This window comes from Felis catus, chromosome B3 (assembly GCF_018350175.1).
Source record: "Felis catus isolate Fca126 chromosome B3, F.catus_Fca126_mat1.0, whole genome shotgun sequence".
Lineage (NCBI taxonomy): Eukaryota > Metazoa > Chordata > Mammalia > Carnivora > Felidae > Felis > Felis catus.
Window position 1 is genome coordinate 14061651 of NC_058373.1, and position 13299 is coordinate 14074949.

Genomic DNA, 13299 nt, shown 5'->3' on the forward strand with positions numbered 1-13299 from the left:
TCGCTTTACCTGGGTAGTGAAATCGGCACACTGGCCACTAAACAGAGACATTTTCGACCTCGATCCCAGTGGATGTGACAATTCCATTTAACTTAATCTTTGCAAGCGATGGTATAAATATAATTTGTATTGTTCTACAGAAACTACTTCAGTTAAAAAAAAATATGCAATCAGTTGCCTTCCTCTCCAGCTTAAGGTACGTGTGACCAGGGAGACCTTTCCAAAATAAGGTTGTAATAGTACTTAGATAATAGATAAGGGCTATTCTGACCGAACTGGAATATATGGAAGGAGGAGGTGATAGACATCTTGCAGGAGCCTAACGTGTCTAGATAAACATTTCTGGTCAAGATGATTTTAAAACACGTATCTGCTTTCCTGTGTTTCTTCTCGTCGCTACTATTGTTGAACCCCACTCTAAAATTGGAATTTGTGGCAGAGTTGTGACTTGCTCTCCATCAAGGGTTATCAAGGCCATAATACACAGTTTTCCTCTTTCCAGAGCCTTAATTGTACTAGTAATCTCACAATTTACTTTGAATTGTGAGAAATAAGGGTGGGAAGCGTAACAAGGAGAGCAGTTGGGTTGTGAAACATGGAATTGTTATGTCATAACTGCAACATTTCTCATCGGAAAATCTCTTTCATGGCTATGGGAACAAATAAAGATTGCCTAGAGAAGTCAGAAGGAATGAGAAACTTCTCCCCTCATTCTCACATTTTTGCCGAATAGAAGCAGCAAAGAACTCCCATGTCAGGATGAATCATCCGACTGGAATTCACACATAGCACAAGATGAGGGGGCTACCAAATGCCCGATGCAAATGTTAGTTACAGCACATTTCCTAAAAGGCAACTTCGAGTCACCCCCATCCCACTTACTCTTCCCAATCCCTGGTTTGTGTCTTGTCACCTATACCATAAACAAAGTGGTAGCATTTGTGGAGATAAATAGAGAGGTGCGTGGGGACAGAGCCAGGGAACTTGTTGGGAAAAGAAAAGACAGAGAAAGCCTGCGTGCTTGAAGCCAAAAATGAAAAACTTAAAACAACCATGCACACGGAGATGTGGGAAGATTCCTCAAATCTTGTTACAGAGAGTGAAGTTCCAACGTAATTCTATCAACACTGATACTGAGAGAGCTCCAGAGTCATATGGCTGATTCTTCTATGTGTTTCATCAATGGTGGTGCTATCTAGGCTGGAGGGAAAATCTGAAAGTTACATCTGGCAAGAATATAGCAAATCCCCAGGAGGTCTGTATTAAGGTACCCATTTAACTAGCAGGTGTCTCCACAATTACATCCAGTTAGCACTTAACTCCAAGTGTTTTATGCTCAGAGAACGTGCGTGTAGATTCCATTACATATTATAAGTTGTCGACTGCTTGGTAATTGTTTCATTTTTAGACATTGTTTTTTTCTTATTACAAATGTGATAAATGTATATAGCTTTAAAAGTTAGTAAAGGCAAACTCACACACACACACACACACACACACACACACACAGGAGAATTAGAGGATTGCACTGATAATATCGTTCATTGTTTTTTTTTTTTTAATCAATCTGTTTGTGACTTAAAAAAAAAATGAAGATAACTATTGCAGTGTCCATACTCAATGTATTTTAAGCAGAGCTTTGGGGAAGGAATTGCCAAATACAGTAATGAATGTGAATCAAGCTCTAAAATCAGGTGGGGAGGCGAATGAGGATTCATCTTCAAAAAAAAAGTTCTCTGCTAAATGGGGGAAATTGGGTAAAAAGATTACAAGAATGCAGAAAGAATTTTAGCCTTAGGTAATTAGATGATTTAACCCTCAAGACTGTTTTAATACATCCAGGCTTTCCTTTTATCTGAATCTATTTTTTTGTCTTGCATGTTTAGAGCTCTGTAGTTGAGGCTGGGTCTTAGAAGCTTCCGATTACACCACTGACAGCCTACGTTGTATGTGGGGAAAAAAGGGATTTGAAAAATAATAATGCTATGCAAGTGGTAGGGTTTTGCTGAATTGTGGAGCACACTGGGGACTCGGTAGGAGTTTAAGCTGGAGAGGTGGACACCAGTGTTTATATCAAGGTGGGGGCTTCGAATGTATGGGCATCACATTGATGTTGACGACGAGCTCTTGAAGGAATTCAAGCAGAGGAGTAACAGGAATGTGTTTGTTGTTTTAAAAGAATATCTTGATGGGCGCCTGGGTGGCTCAGTCGGTTGAACATCCGACTTCAGCTCAGGTCGTGATCACACAGTTCGTGAGTTCGAGCCCACCGTTGGGGCTGTCGGCCCAAAGCCTGCTTTGGATCATCTGTCTCCCTCTCTCTGCCCCTCCCCTGCTCACGTGTTCCCTCTCTCTCTCTCTCTCTCTCTCTCAAAAATAAATAAAACATTTAAAAAATTAAAGATAAATAAATAAAAGCATACCTTGAGTGCCAAGGGAATAATGCATAGAAGAATGGACCTGGTCAGGGGACATTAGCTGTAATGGTCCAGACCTCTACTCCTCCAACATACACAACACACACATCGAAGGTGTGAACCTGCATTACACAATGGTAGTAGGAGGCAAGGTAAGAGGCAGACTGGAGAGAAATATAATAGTAGAAATAATAGGACTTGGTAACCATTGGAAGATGGAGAGGAAGATTGAGAGAAAAATCACAGCAAACGACAAGACCCCGTTTCTTACCTGAAAACAGTGATGCAAAGCTTTCAGACCAAGTAGCCACGGGGAGAGATTCTGTGGTAAAAATATGTGATGAGTTGAGCTTTGGATAAGATTTTGAGGTACTTACGGGACATCTGGGGGCAGTAAGTGGTTTTTGAATATAGAATTGGATTTCTGGACAGTTATTTAATAATAGCTACAACTTACTTGATGTGTACTATGTTCCAGAAATTTCTAAGTGCTTTACAGATTTTAACTCACTTAATTTTTGAAACGAACCAATTACATGTTTAAGATGATTAAAAAGTAAAATAGAGAAGTGACTTCCCCATGGTTGCATGGCTCTGAAGGAGTTGAGCCGTAACGTAAATACAATAATTTGACACCTGAGTCTGCATTCTTAGTTACTACACTATAGATGCTAAAAGAAAGGGAAAAAAAAACGTCATCAGCATGATGACTCCAAGGAGTTGAAACTCTGGTAGAATATAAAGTAGACATTAGTAGAGAAGGGGAGGAGAAAGGGAGGGAGAAGGGGAAGGAGAAGAAAGGGAAAGAAGGAGGAGGGGGTGAGCAGAATCAACAGATTTTTTTTTTAATGAGAATAAAAATGATGAGGAGTCTAAGAAGCAGAAGGAGAAAGAAGAATCAGGAAAGAGTCAGGAGGCTAAACAAAGAGGTGCCCTGTCATGGTAGCCTAGGAGAAGAAGTGGGTGGCGGTTTGAGAACGAGTGAGCGGTCAAAAAAGAATTGAAAAGTACTCTGTGTATTTGCCTTCAGAAGTCTTGGGTGACTTGGTCAGAGCAGTTTCAGGGTAGTGATGTGATAACTTGGCCTGATTTAGTGGGTCATGGACTGAAGAACAGAGCAAAGGTTGACTTCTTTTCTAAGAGGTCCGAGTACGAAGGGGAAGAGAATGCGTAATTATTTCTTTAAGGTATCATAGGGTACAATAAGGTTTTATTTACATTATGTTTTAAAGTATAGCCATAACATTAGTACATGTCTACATTGGAAAGAAAAGACCCAACAAAGAGAAAAAAAAATGTTTAGGGTAAAGGAGAGGGCCAAGATCATTGATGGCATGAGTTTTCAAAAAAGATCCGAAAACGTAGACTCCAACGTGAAAATGGAAGATGAGCTTTGGACAGAGGTAGAAGTTCCTCTTTCTTCGGGGTGAAAATGAAAGGAATGGGTTTTATAGGTATAAGAACAGGCGGTTAAAGAGTTCAAGCCTGAAGTCTCCTATTTTCCCCAAAGAGTACCAGATGAGATCATCTGCTACAAGAAAATCAAGAACAAGGCCACCCATGTGGCACACCTAAAACTTTGGAATAACTGCTCTCAAGAAGAGAGAAAGAACTCAGTACACCTTTATCTCCCCTTGAATGGTCCAAAATCTAGTTGGGTTTAAAAGTCACAAGCCTGGAGTCAGACACAACGGTCCATCAGTGATTGACTGACTTAGATACGTTGGGCGGGTATTGTGGGGAGACAAGGTGATGAACTTGTTACTGAAGAAATACACCTCATTAGTCAGGCTACGTAGGAGAGCAAGAAACGAAATTTGGGACAGACGAGAAGAAATTAAGAAATTGAGGTGCGGAGGGCCATGGTATTGTGTGCAGATTTAATGGAAGCCGGAGAGATCTAGAAAGCTATAAGAACCAGAGTTTGTGGTCAGAGAATGAGATAGTTAAGGTTTAACGGGTAGCAAGGTTTCTGATAGCGAAACAGTCAAAGTTAAGGTCATCCTAGAGTATTGATGGACTAGAGGTAAGAGCTGTTGGAGTTGACACCCAGAGCTCCGAGTAAGGATGCTGGCTGCCCATTCACGTGGCCATTGCAGGTTCCTAGGGTAAAGAGAAGGTGAGGGATGGAAAATGTGTGAGTCAGAGTTATCTGTGAATAAGGAGAGATGGGCTGCTGGTCCATTTAGCTCGATCCCCAAGAAGAGAGAGCTTTGGGTTCCTGTAAATACCGACATCCATACGAATCGAGCCAGGGTTACACAGCCCTGTGGATGTGGAGTCTGGCCAGCTAGCTCTGTCTACAAGGTGGTACCCCAATAGCCTGGCTAATGACTGCGGCCGTCTCCACGTGTCATTTAAGAATCGGCTCAGGTATAACCTAATCTCCAGCTGTGGTGTACTGGTCAGGTGGCTGGGGGGTCTGGAGTCGCCCTGCGCCAGCTCAAATAATGCACACTCTCATTACGTGATACCTGACCCAGGACGGGTGATTCAACCTGTGTGGAGCTCCGTTTTCTCGTCTGTGCAATGGAAACAGTATTAGCGATTTCTATTTCATTTCATTGGGTGAGGGTTTTGAAGATGAAATGGGCCAGTTGATACAAAGCGCACAGATCAGCTCTGGGTTTGCCGTCAGTACACAATCCTTTTCAGCTATTGTTATTTAAAAGCCTTCTTCACAATCTACACCGTTCACACGTCCCTTCTAGCCTCTTCTCGCATTGTACACCTATTGTTTGTGTGAACCTGTCTCTCTTTTAAGCTGAGAGCTCACTTTGGCACCTGGGCTGCTCACCCTGAAAAACCCGCTACCTGCTGCCTCGGCCGCTTAATAGCAGTTTGTTGAATAGACTAATGAACAAATGAGAGCTCTTTTTTTGTTTGTTTTTTTTCAGTGCTCGAATGAACGACATCATAATAACGGACGACGGCGATTCTTAGCCCTCCGTCCACCTCTTCACAGAGCGTCCGTACTTTCTAAGCCTTATTTTGAAGGAGGTGTAATTTCTACAGAACAGTACCAAGCAGGTATTCTGGAAACCTTTGGGTTTTTTTTTTTTAATTTATCTTTAAATCCTTAGATTTACAAACATGAGACTCGGCTATGGTTCCCCATTTTACGGCTTTACTACTTCGCCATCAAAAAATACATTCCGGGGCTCCGCCGGTCTTCCTCTGCTGCAGAACGATGGCCACAAAATCGTGGAGGATGCAATAAAGCATTTATTTCTTTTGTGTCTGCAGTTCCGCTGAGGGTCGGTTTGGGGTCAGCTGGGCTGTTCCGCTTCAGGCAGCGGATCCAGTTGGGCTACGCTTCCTGCCTTGCTGTGGCTGGAGCTCTGTTCTGCTCCATATATAATTCTTCTGGGGCCCCGGTGGAAGGGGCAGAAACTCTTCTTACGGCCCATGGCAGAAAGGCAGGCAGGCAGGCAAGCCCAATGACGCACATTTCAACCCCCGGCTTGTGTTAAGCCTGCTTACCTGCAAAGGAGTCATGTGGCCATTAGAAATCACCCAAGGTTAAATGCCCTGGACCTGTCAGTCCTCAAAGCCCCATCCAGCTCTGGAGCACCAGGTTCTATTCTGGTCTCCTTAACCGACGCTCAACCCAACATTCCATTCCTCAAATGTCCCGGTGAGTCCAGCGATCAAAATAAATCCTGCTTGCGAGGCCTGGTATGAATGTGCGAGGAACGCTTACAACAGATCAAACAGAATTTCCTTAGCTCTGCCAGCGTGCTTTCTGGATTAAAGAAACAGAAATCTGAGCAGCTTAGACGTTCACTGATAAGGAAGTGGTACACAGCGGGGAGGAGAATGGATCTTGGACCCCAAAAGTCCCGGCTGTAACACTTAGCCTTCTGTGTCCCTGGGCAGGGACCATCCGATAAGACAAGGCGTTTAACATTTTGGAGTCTCCCCATCTTGGAAATCAGGGATGAGCCATATCAAATGCCTTGTGAGTGCAGGTCTGAATTAAAAATACACACAAACACATTTATCTGCAAATAAAATGGTTATGAATGCCAAATAAAATTGTTGTTGTTACCATATGGAAATAATAATAGCTTTTATAGAGGATCGTGTGAAATGTTTCCATGTATCACAGCGAATAAGGATTCTGGCATAGAGCGGGGGCACAAAAGGAATGGCTTCCTTCCGACAACTTTCCCTTTAAATACACAACTGGAAAACTCAAGCAGATGTGCCCTGACCGAAAGCTACATGTTTTTCTCCTAATTATTCAGGGAAAAGGAAACTCCCTATTTATGTATGTATGCCTTCCCAAGTGCAAACTGGCAAAAACGTATTCGCCAATAGCAAAAATATGCTTCGTTTTGTTTTTTTTCACTTGAAAAGGCAAAAGACCTACCACTGGGCTTCTTCCCTCTGGGGAGATGAATTTTGATGATGTCCATCCCCATTTTCCAGAAATGGGAAGATTCCTGGGGCAGCAGCCCGGCCGGGCCTCGGGTTTTATAAATGGGCTCTGGGGAATGAGTGGGTTACTGAGAAGCAGAATTACCCTCTAACCCAGGGGACGTGTCAGAGCAGGGCCTTCTGGCTTCTTTTGAATGGAGACATCCTAATGGCACCAGACTGATAATTTTTCCCTCAGCTCCTTCAGAGTTACCATTTGGAGGCCTGTCCATTGTTTTTAAGCAAGCGAATACAAAGTAGTTGTGTTTGTGAAAGTTCTTGTCAATGACCGTCTCTCTTTCTTCTCAGAGAGAACTGTGGATCTTCACTCACAAGAAAGTCAAATTAACAACCAACCTGCTTTACTGAGACCTATCCTGTTTGAGGCACTGTTATGTTTAGTATTAAGAAGGTCTAAGTTTTCTCATCTTTAAATGGGAAATATGAAACTCAAAGAAGTTAACAGCCACATGCCCAAAGTCAATCAGTCAGTGGGTAAGTATCAGCGTTGGGGATTTTTTTTCTTTTTTTTTAATGTTTCTTTTTGAGAGGGAGAGAGACAGACAGAGTGTGAGCAGGGAAGGGCAGAGAGAAGAAGACACAGAATCTGAAGCATGCGCCAAGCTCCCAGTTGCCAGCACAGAGCCCAGTGCGGGGGGCTTGAACCCACAAACCGTGAGACCATGACCTGAGCTGAAGTGGCATGCTGAACCAACTGAGCCACGCAGGTGCCCCTCAGAGCTGGGATTTTAACCCAGATCAGTGGATTATACAGGAAGACCTCTGACTACCTGTCCACGCTGTGACTGGTATGTGTGTGTGGAAGGCACTTGCCATGCCTGTTTAAAAAACGAGTGGAAACATCAAACAAAGTGAATTTGCATGAAAAGAGCAATGATGTCTCCATCTTATTCAAGACCTTCCAATACAAAAGGCTTCCTCTAGATGTCAGTTTCTTCTTCGCTGTTCTGGGGATATTGAATTCACAGTGTGGCTTGGAGACCTAATTGGTGTAAGACGTGGCGAGACCTGGAAGATCCTGGCGCGCAGTAGACGGTAAGGATGATGACGTTGACCATGAAGTTGACGACGACGACGATGATGATGATAATGATAACGATGGCATAAATGTGTTTGTAGAGGAGGGGGTTTGAGAATTCTGAATTGGGGTCAGACTCAATATTTTAACATGTTTTCCATACTGAACTGATGCATCAAGACTGGGTGGGGCAGCAGGCAAGGTTTCCAGTGTTTTTCTCCACTTCACGTGCACCCTGTACATTATGATCCGTGATAACTTAGACCAGCAACCTCACCAGCAGATGGAGAAATGTCCCTAATTGGGTCTACCAGCTCTGAAATCATACTGGAACCAGCTGGATTGCCCAAGGTTTCCAGCCTCACGGCTGGTGGAGCAGAATACTAAGGTCACCTGGATCTCTTGGGAGTATTACAAAAGCCTTGTTTCAGGCGTCACCTGGCTCTTTAAAAATATTTTTGAATAAAATGTATACAGGCCTCTATGAATCTATGCCCCAATTTATTTTATGTACATAATTTTTTAAAGGAAAGAAAGAAAGCATATGGCTTGAATCATATTTTATAGTTTTTCTATTTGAATTTGGAAATGTATACATGTTCATCGGCAGTAGTATCTCAACAACCAAAAAATGTATATTAAGCATGATTATATGGAAAATTGCTCAGCTCAAATAAATCATTGTGCTTGAAGGCTGGCTTAAACCAGCCTATGCTGTTTTCTGCTACCTGCTGGAAAATATTCTCTCTAAAACTTACATTTTAGGTGTTTTTTTTTTTTAAGTCAAAAAATAAATGAGTGACTTTTTCTTCGGAGATTAAGTAAATGAAATACTTGACTTTTGTCACAGAGAAATTAGACACCATCTCCTTCGCACTGTGTCAAACTAATTCTGTCACCCATGTTATAAAACCTGTGACTGTCCCTGCACCAAAAAGGAACTTTCGTGTCCATGGCAGAACGTCTCAGAATCAAGTGGCGAGGGACCTCCCAGGAGTGCTTTTTCCAAACATCTTCGTAGACAATTCTTGGGAGCTGCGCAATGACCTCATTTACAGTATTAAGGGGATGCGGATGGGGACACATAGTAATGGCAACTCTCAAATCTTTTGGAAGCACTTTGGTTCTCTCTTGTATTTGGGACTTAAGTCTGTTATCTCAGTTCTGCCAAACTCCAGGCTGTAATATATCCCAAGTTTATATGAAAATAGAAAAAAAAAAGGCCTCCTAATCTTCAAGGATAATGGGTATCATTGACTGAATATCTAGCGTGTGGGGGCCCCACTGGCTCCATTTTACAAACGAGTTAACTTATGCTCATCGAGGAAAAACTATTTACTCAGGATCATCACATTGCTAGGATTCAAACCTTGGCTGTTTCACTTACCTGACTTTTCCCTTTCCATTATTGGTCTAAGCCTAGAGAGCTAGACGTCTGATGTATGGTGACATGTACCTCTATGTGCAAAAGCAAAGAGTATCTTCTTTCTTTCCTTTCTATGTACAACAAAAGTTTCACCGAAGATCACACAATCTGGTCAAGCAAGACATGATCGTCAAAGTCGTATTCCTCCTCATCAGTAGTCCGTTGTTCTGTCTGCCCACTTAATTAGGGTCAATTCGAGGTAGGCTTGGATGAGCTCTGTAGAAAGAAGCATATGATCGCTGACACATACTCGTGGCCAGTTTAGTTCATTCATAGCAACATGAGCTGATTTTAAACTGAACTAAAGAGTCATTCCTTGTACTTAAGCCTTTTCTTCATTTTTTTTTTTGTCCAGCAGCAGGACGATTGATAGAGTCCTGAGAAGTCCTTTTCCATTCTATTTCAAGTTCTGAAATAGATGCAAAAGTCATCTTGAGTGGAGGAAGTGTCACAGTTTCCATAGCATGAGTGACAGGAAGTGGGTATTTAAGAAAATAGGCCCCTTAAATATATCTAGCAGGAAAGAAAAAGGAACCTAGCTCAGTTACGGATGACCTCTCTGCTCCCTGCCCTGACTTTCCTGAAGTCCCAACCCTGGAGGCCCCTAACATAGTTCCAAGTTTTAATTTATCCCTCTGTGTACTGATTCAGTAGGCTGGGATTCAGCCTTTTCTTGAAAGACAGAACTAGGGATTATGAATATGAAATTAGTAGAGCAATCACCATGCAAGAAGATACTCCTTTAATAAGCACTGACCTGTGTTTTTCTAAAGGCCTGGAAAAGAATTGCCCAATGGCCAACTACCGTTTGATTAAATTGCCTCTGATGATTTTGAGAGCAATGGTATGATTTAACAGCTAGCAGGGGATGGTCTGGGGATCTGTATGTCTACATATTTATTGATATATTGGCTTCAAGAAGGTGAATTTCCAGATGAGTTGTGGTATCTCATTGTAGTGTCACCAAATTGGAAACCAGGATATGTAAAAGACGCCACCAAATTGGGATATTTTTACATCTCCATTTTATATGTTTTTTTTTTTTTCCAAATTAGTGGTCCTAGGGGATAACCAAAATAGGCGTTCAATTTACTTAAAGAACTTTGCTGGTTGTAGACATTACACACTCAAAAATTAAACAAGGTGATTATTGTACATTTCGGAACTGGAAGGGTGAAATTTTCAAGTACAGAAGGCAAAGCTATCAATGACAAGTCTGTTCATATTTGCCAAAGCAAATTGGGTAACGTACTGAGAAGCTAACATCCACACCTGTACAGGGAATTGTCTACATATGCAAATACACCTGTTTAGCTCTTAAGTGTGGAGTTCGTATGGTTCATCACAATGTATTTCTGTAAAAATGCATTATCTGATCAAGTTAAAGAACTTGATCATCTGTGGTTAACTGATCTATTCCCAAATGTATATTCCAAACACAAATTTATCATCTTGGCGAAGAGAGGACGCCATCTATAAGCTCCAGAGGCTAGAGGTATAATCACTCTCTTGCTTTCGGTTTATCATACAGCATATGATAAAAGTAAGTAATTTTCCCCCTTTGAATTTCAATTTTCTGATATGTAAAATTGGTCTAAAATGGCACCAGCTGGGGGCATCAAAAATATAGATTGTAATTCTAACATTGCTAGCGACTCCTTTTAGGAGTAAGGATAAATCTTTTAACCGCTCCATACTTTCCTTTCCTCACCTGTACAACTGAAGTGGTGTCGGGAATGAAACTCAAGTCCTCGAGCCTGGACTCTTTGGACTCTGAGGAGAAGATTTAGAAGGTCCTTGAACTCATCACTGGAATTCAGCAATTCTATTTTAAGGTTGTGGCTCATCGTGTGTATCAGCAATTCTCCCCAGGAGAAAGTTCCATTGTGTTCATCAAGGTCTCAAAGAAATCTGTGTCCCCAGAATGTGTAGACCCATTCAACCAAATGTTGCTACCATTTTTTCCAAGTAGTAGCATTTGCTGATTTTGTGAATGGAAAGATACTCAGATGCAACGTTTAAATGTGGTCACCATCAGTTTCCTACTGAAGGGTTTTGAGGATGGGCTGATAATATTTTTATGGTTTCTTAATCAAAAGCCACTACTACCTAAAGGAACTGCACAAAGCATATCTTGGGGGATATGTGGGTATCTGATAATAGATGCAAAGCTTTGTGTGTATGTGCATTTTCTAGGGGAATCAATAGCCTTAAATTCTCATATTCTTCATCATTAAAAGGTGAAAAATACTGATTGAGAGCTGAGAATTTGCCCCAAATGTTTTCACTAGAAGTGCGTGATCGAGTAACACGAAGACAAATAATTTGACTGTGCTACATGATTGGCTATTTTAACTGCTAAGCAGATACATTGTGCCTTATGAACACAGCCATTCATTGCAAGGTGAGTTGATTAATGTAAATGCTTCAGAAACCCAAACATTTCCAGTTTCCTTCCTTCTTTCATCCTAAACCTCCTTTTGCCCCTTTATTTATTAGCCAAAGCTCTAGAGAGTAAGGTCATTTATTCAAATATTTTGAATATTTTGTATTCAGCCTCTTATATGAAATAATTACTCTTATTTCTGAAATTACTTTGTTTTTGTCAAAAGCAATTTAGCATTATTAATCAAGAGACTTACAACTCCCCATTCCCTTCCCCTTGGCCAAGTAATTACACTTCTAGGTGTCTCTCTTAAGGAATAATCTAAAATACAGATAGAATGGGGGTGCCTGGAAGGCTCAGTCATTTCAGCTACCGACTTTGGCCAAGGTCATGATCTCTCAGTTCCCGCATTGAGCTCTGGGCTGACAGGTCAGAGCCTGGAGCCTGCTTTGGATTCTGTGTTTCCCTCTCTCACTGCCCCATTCCTTCTCATGCTCTCTCTCTCTCTCTTAAAAATAAATAAAACATTAAAAAATTTTTTAAATATATTATAAGATACAGATAAAATAGATGATACTATTTTAAAAACATTTTCTTTTAGGGGCACCTGGATGGCTCAGTCGGTTGAGCATCTGATTCGGCTCAGGTCATGATCTCGCCATTCGTGAGTTCGAGCCCCGCGTCAGGCTCTGAGCTGACAGCTCGGAGCCTGGAGCCTGCTTCGGATTCCGTGTCTCCCTCTCTCTCTGCCCCTCTCCTGCTCATGCTCTGTCTCTCTGTCTCTCAAAAATGAATAAAGTTTAAAAAATTTTTAAAAAACATTTTCTTTTAAATAACTTATGAAATCAAATAACAAACAGTGGACTATGAATACATAGATAAAAATATTTATTTCAGCCACTCTGATGTTCAGTGTTTCTACATGATTAGGTGATTTTGAAAGGAAGGATATATTTTCAGGTAAGTTTATAATTGGTTGCTCTGGCTAAGTTCCAAGCTTACTTGATGATGCGATCTTTTTGTTTGTTTGTTTGTTTCTTAGACAAAATCAAGTTCAAATGTTGCCTACCTTGCTCATGTAGACTTTCGCTCTTCCGAATGATTTTAAGTGTACATCTTTGAGGAAGGAAGGCTAACACATTTACTTAACCTCATCCTTGAATGCCTAGAAGGATAAAAAAGTTACGATTGACCAACGGCCACAAATATTACTCGTTCAGTCTCGCAACCATGTAGGACGGTGGTGGTGCGGTAGAGAAAGGAAAGCCATGGTCAAAACTGTAGCCTCCTCGGAGCCCTGTTCAAACTCAAAATCCTTTAAAGTTGTACTTGCTACATCCCATCTCTCTTGAATTATCAATGGTAATTTACTGGTCTTTCAACATCGTAGACTCATGTTGTGAACTTTTGAAAGCCATTATTATATGCTCAGTGTTTAGGGGGAAATGAAATCTTGCCTTAGTGATTGTACCACAGAGGGCAATTGCAAAGACATGCAGCCTGACAAAGCACACGTCCTATGGATCTAGTATCTTATTCCTTTGCAGTTGGGACCCCAGATTCTAGAACATTCCCTTGTGTTGTCGCTGGGGAATTTTCATTTCTCACT

General features: G+C 41.5%; 1 long non-coding RNA gene across 1 annotated transcript in view; it reads left to right on the forward strand.

Annotated features, from left to right (window-relative positions):
- The window catches only part of LOC102902559, a 79973-nt gene extending 67622 nt beyond the window's left edge, over nt 1-12351 (forward strand). The window contains exons 4-7 of the long non-coding RNA XR_006598900.1: nt 5315-5447; nt 7149-7334; nt 11545-11708; nt 12292-12351. This is a non-coding gene — a long non-coding RNA (uncharacterized LOC102902559). The remainder of the gene's footprint in view (nt 1-5314; nt 5448-7148; nt 7335-11544; nt 11709-12291) is intronic.
- The last annotated feature ends 948 nt before the right edge of the window (nt 12352-13299 follow it).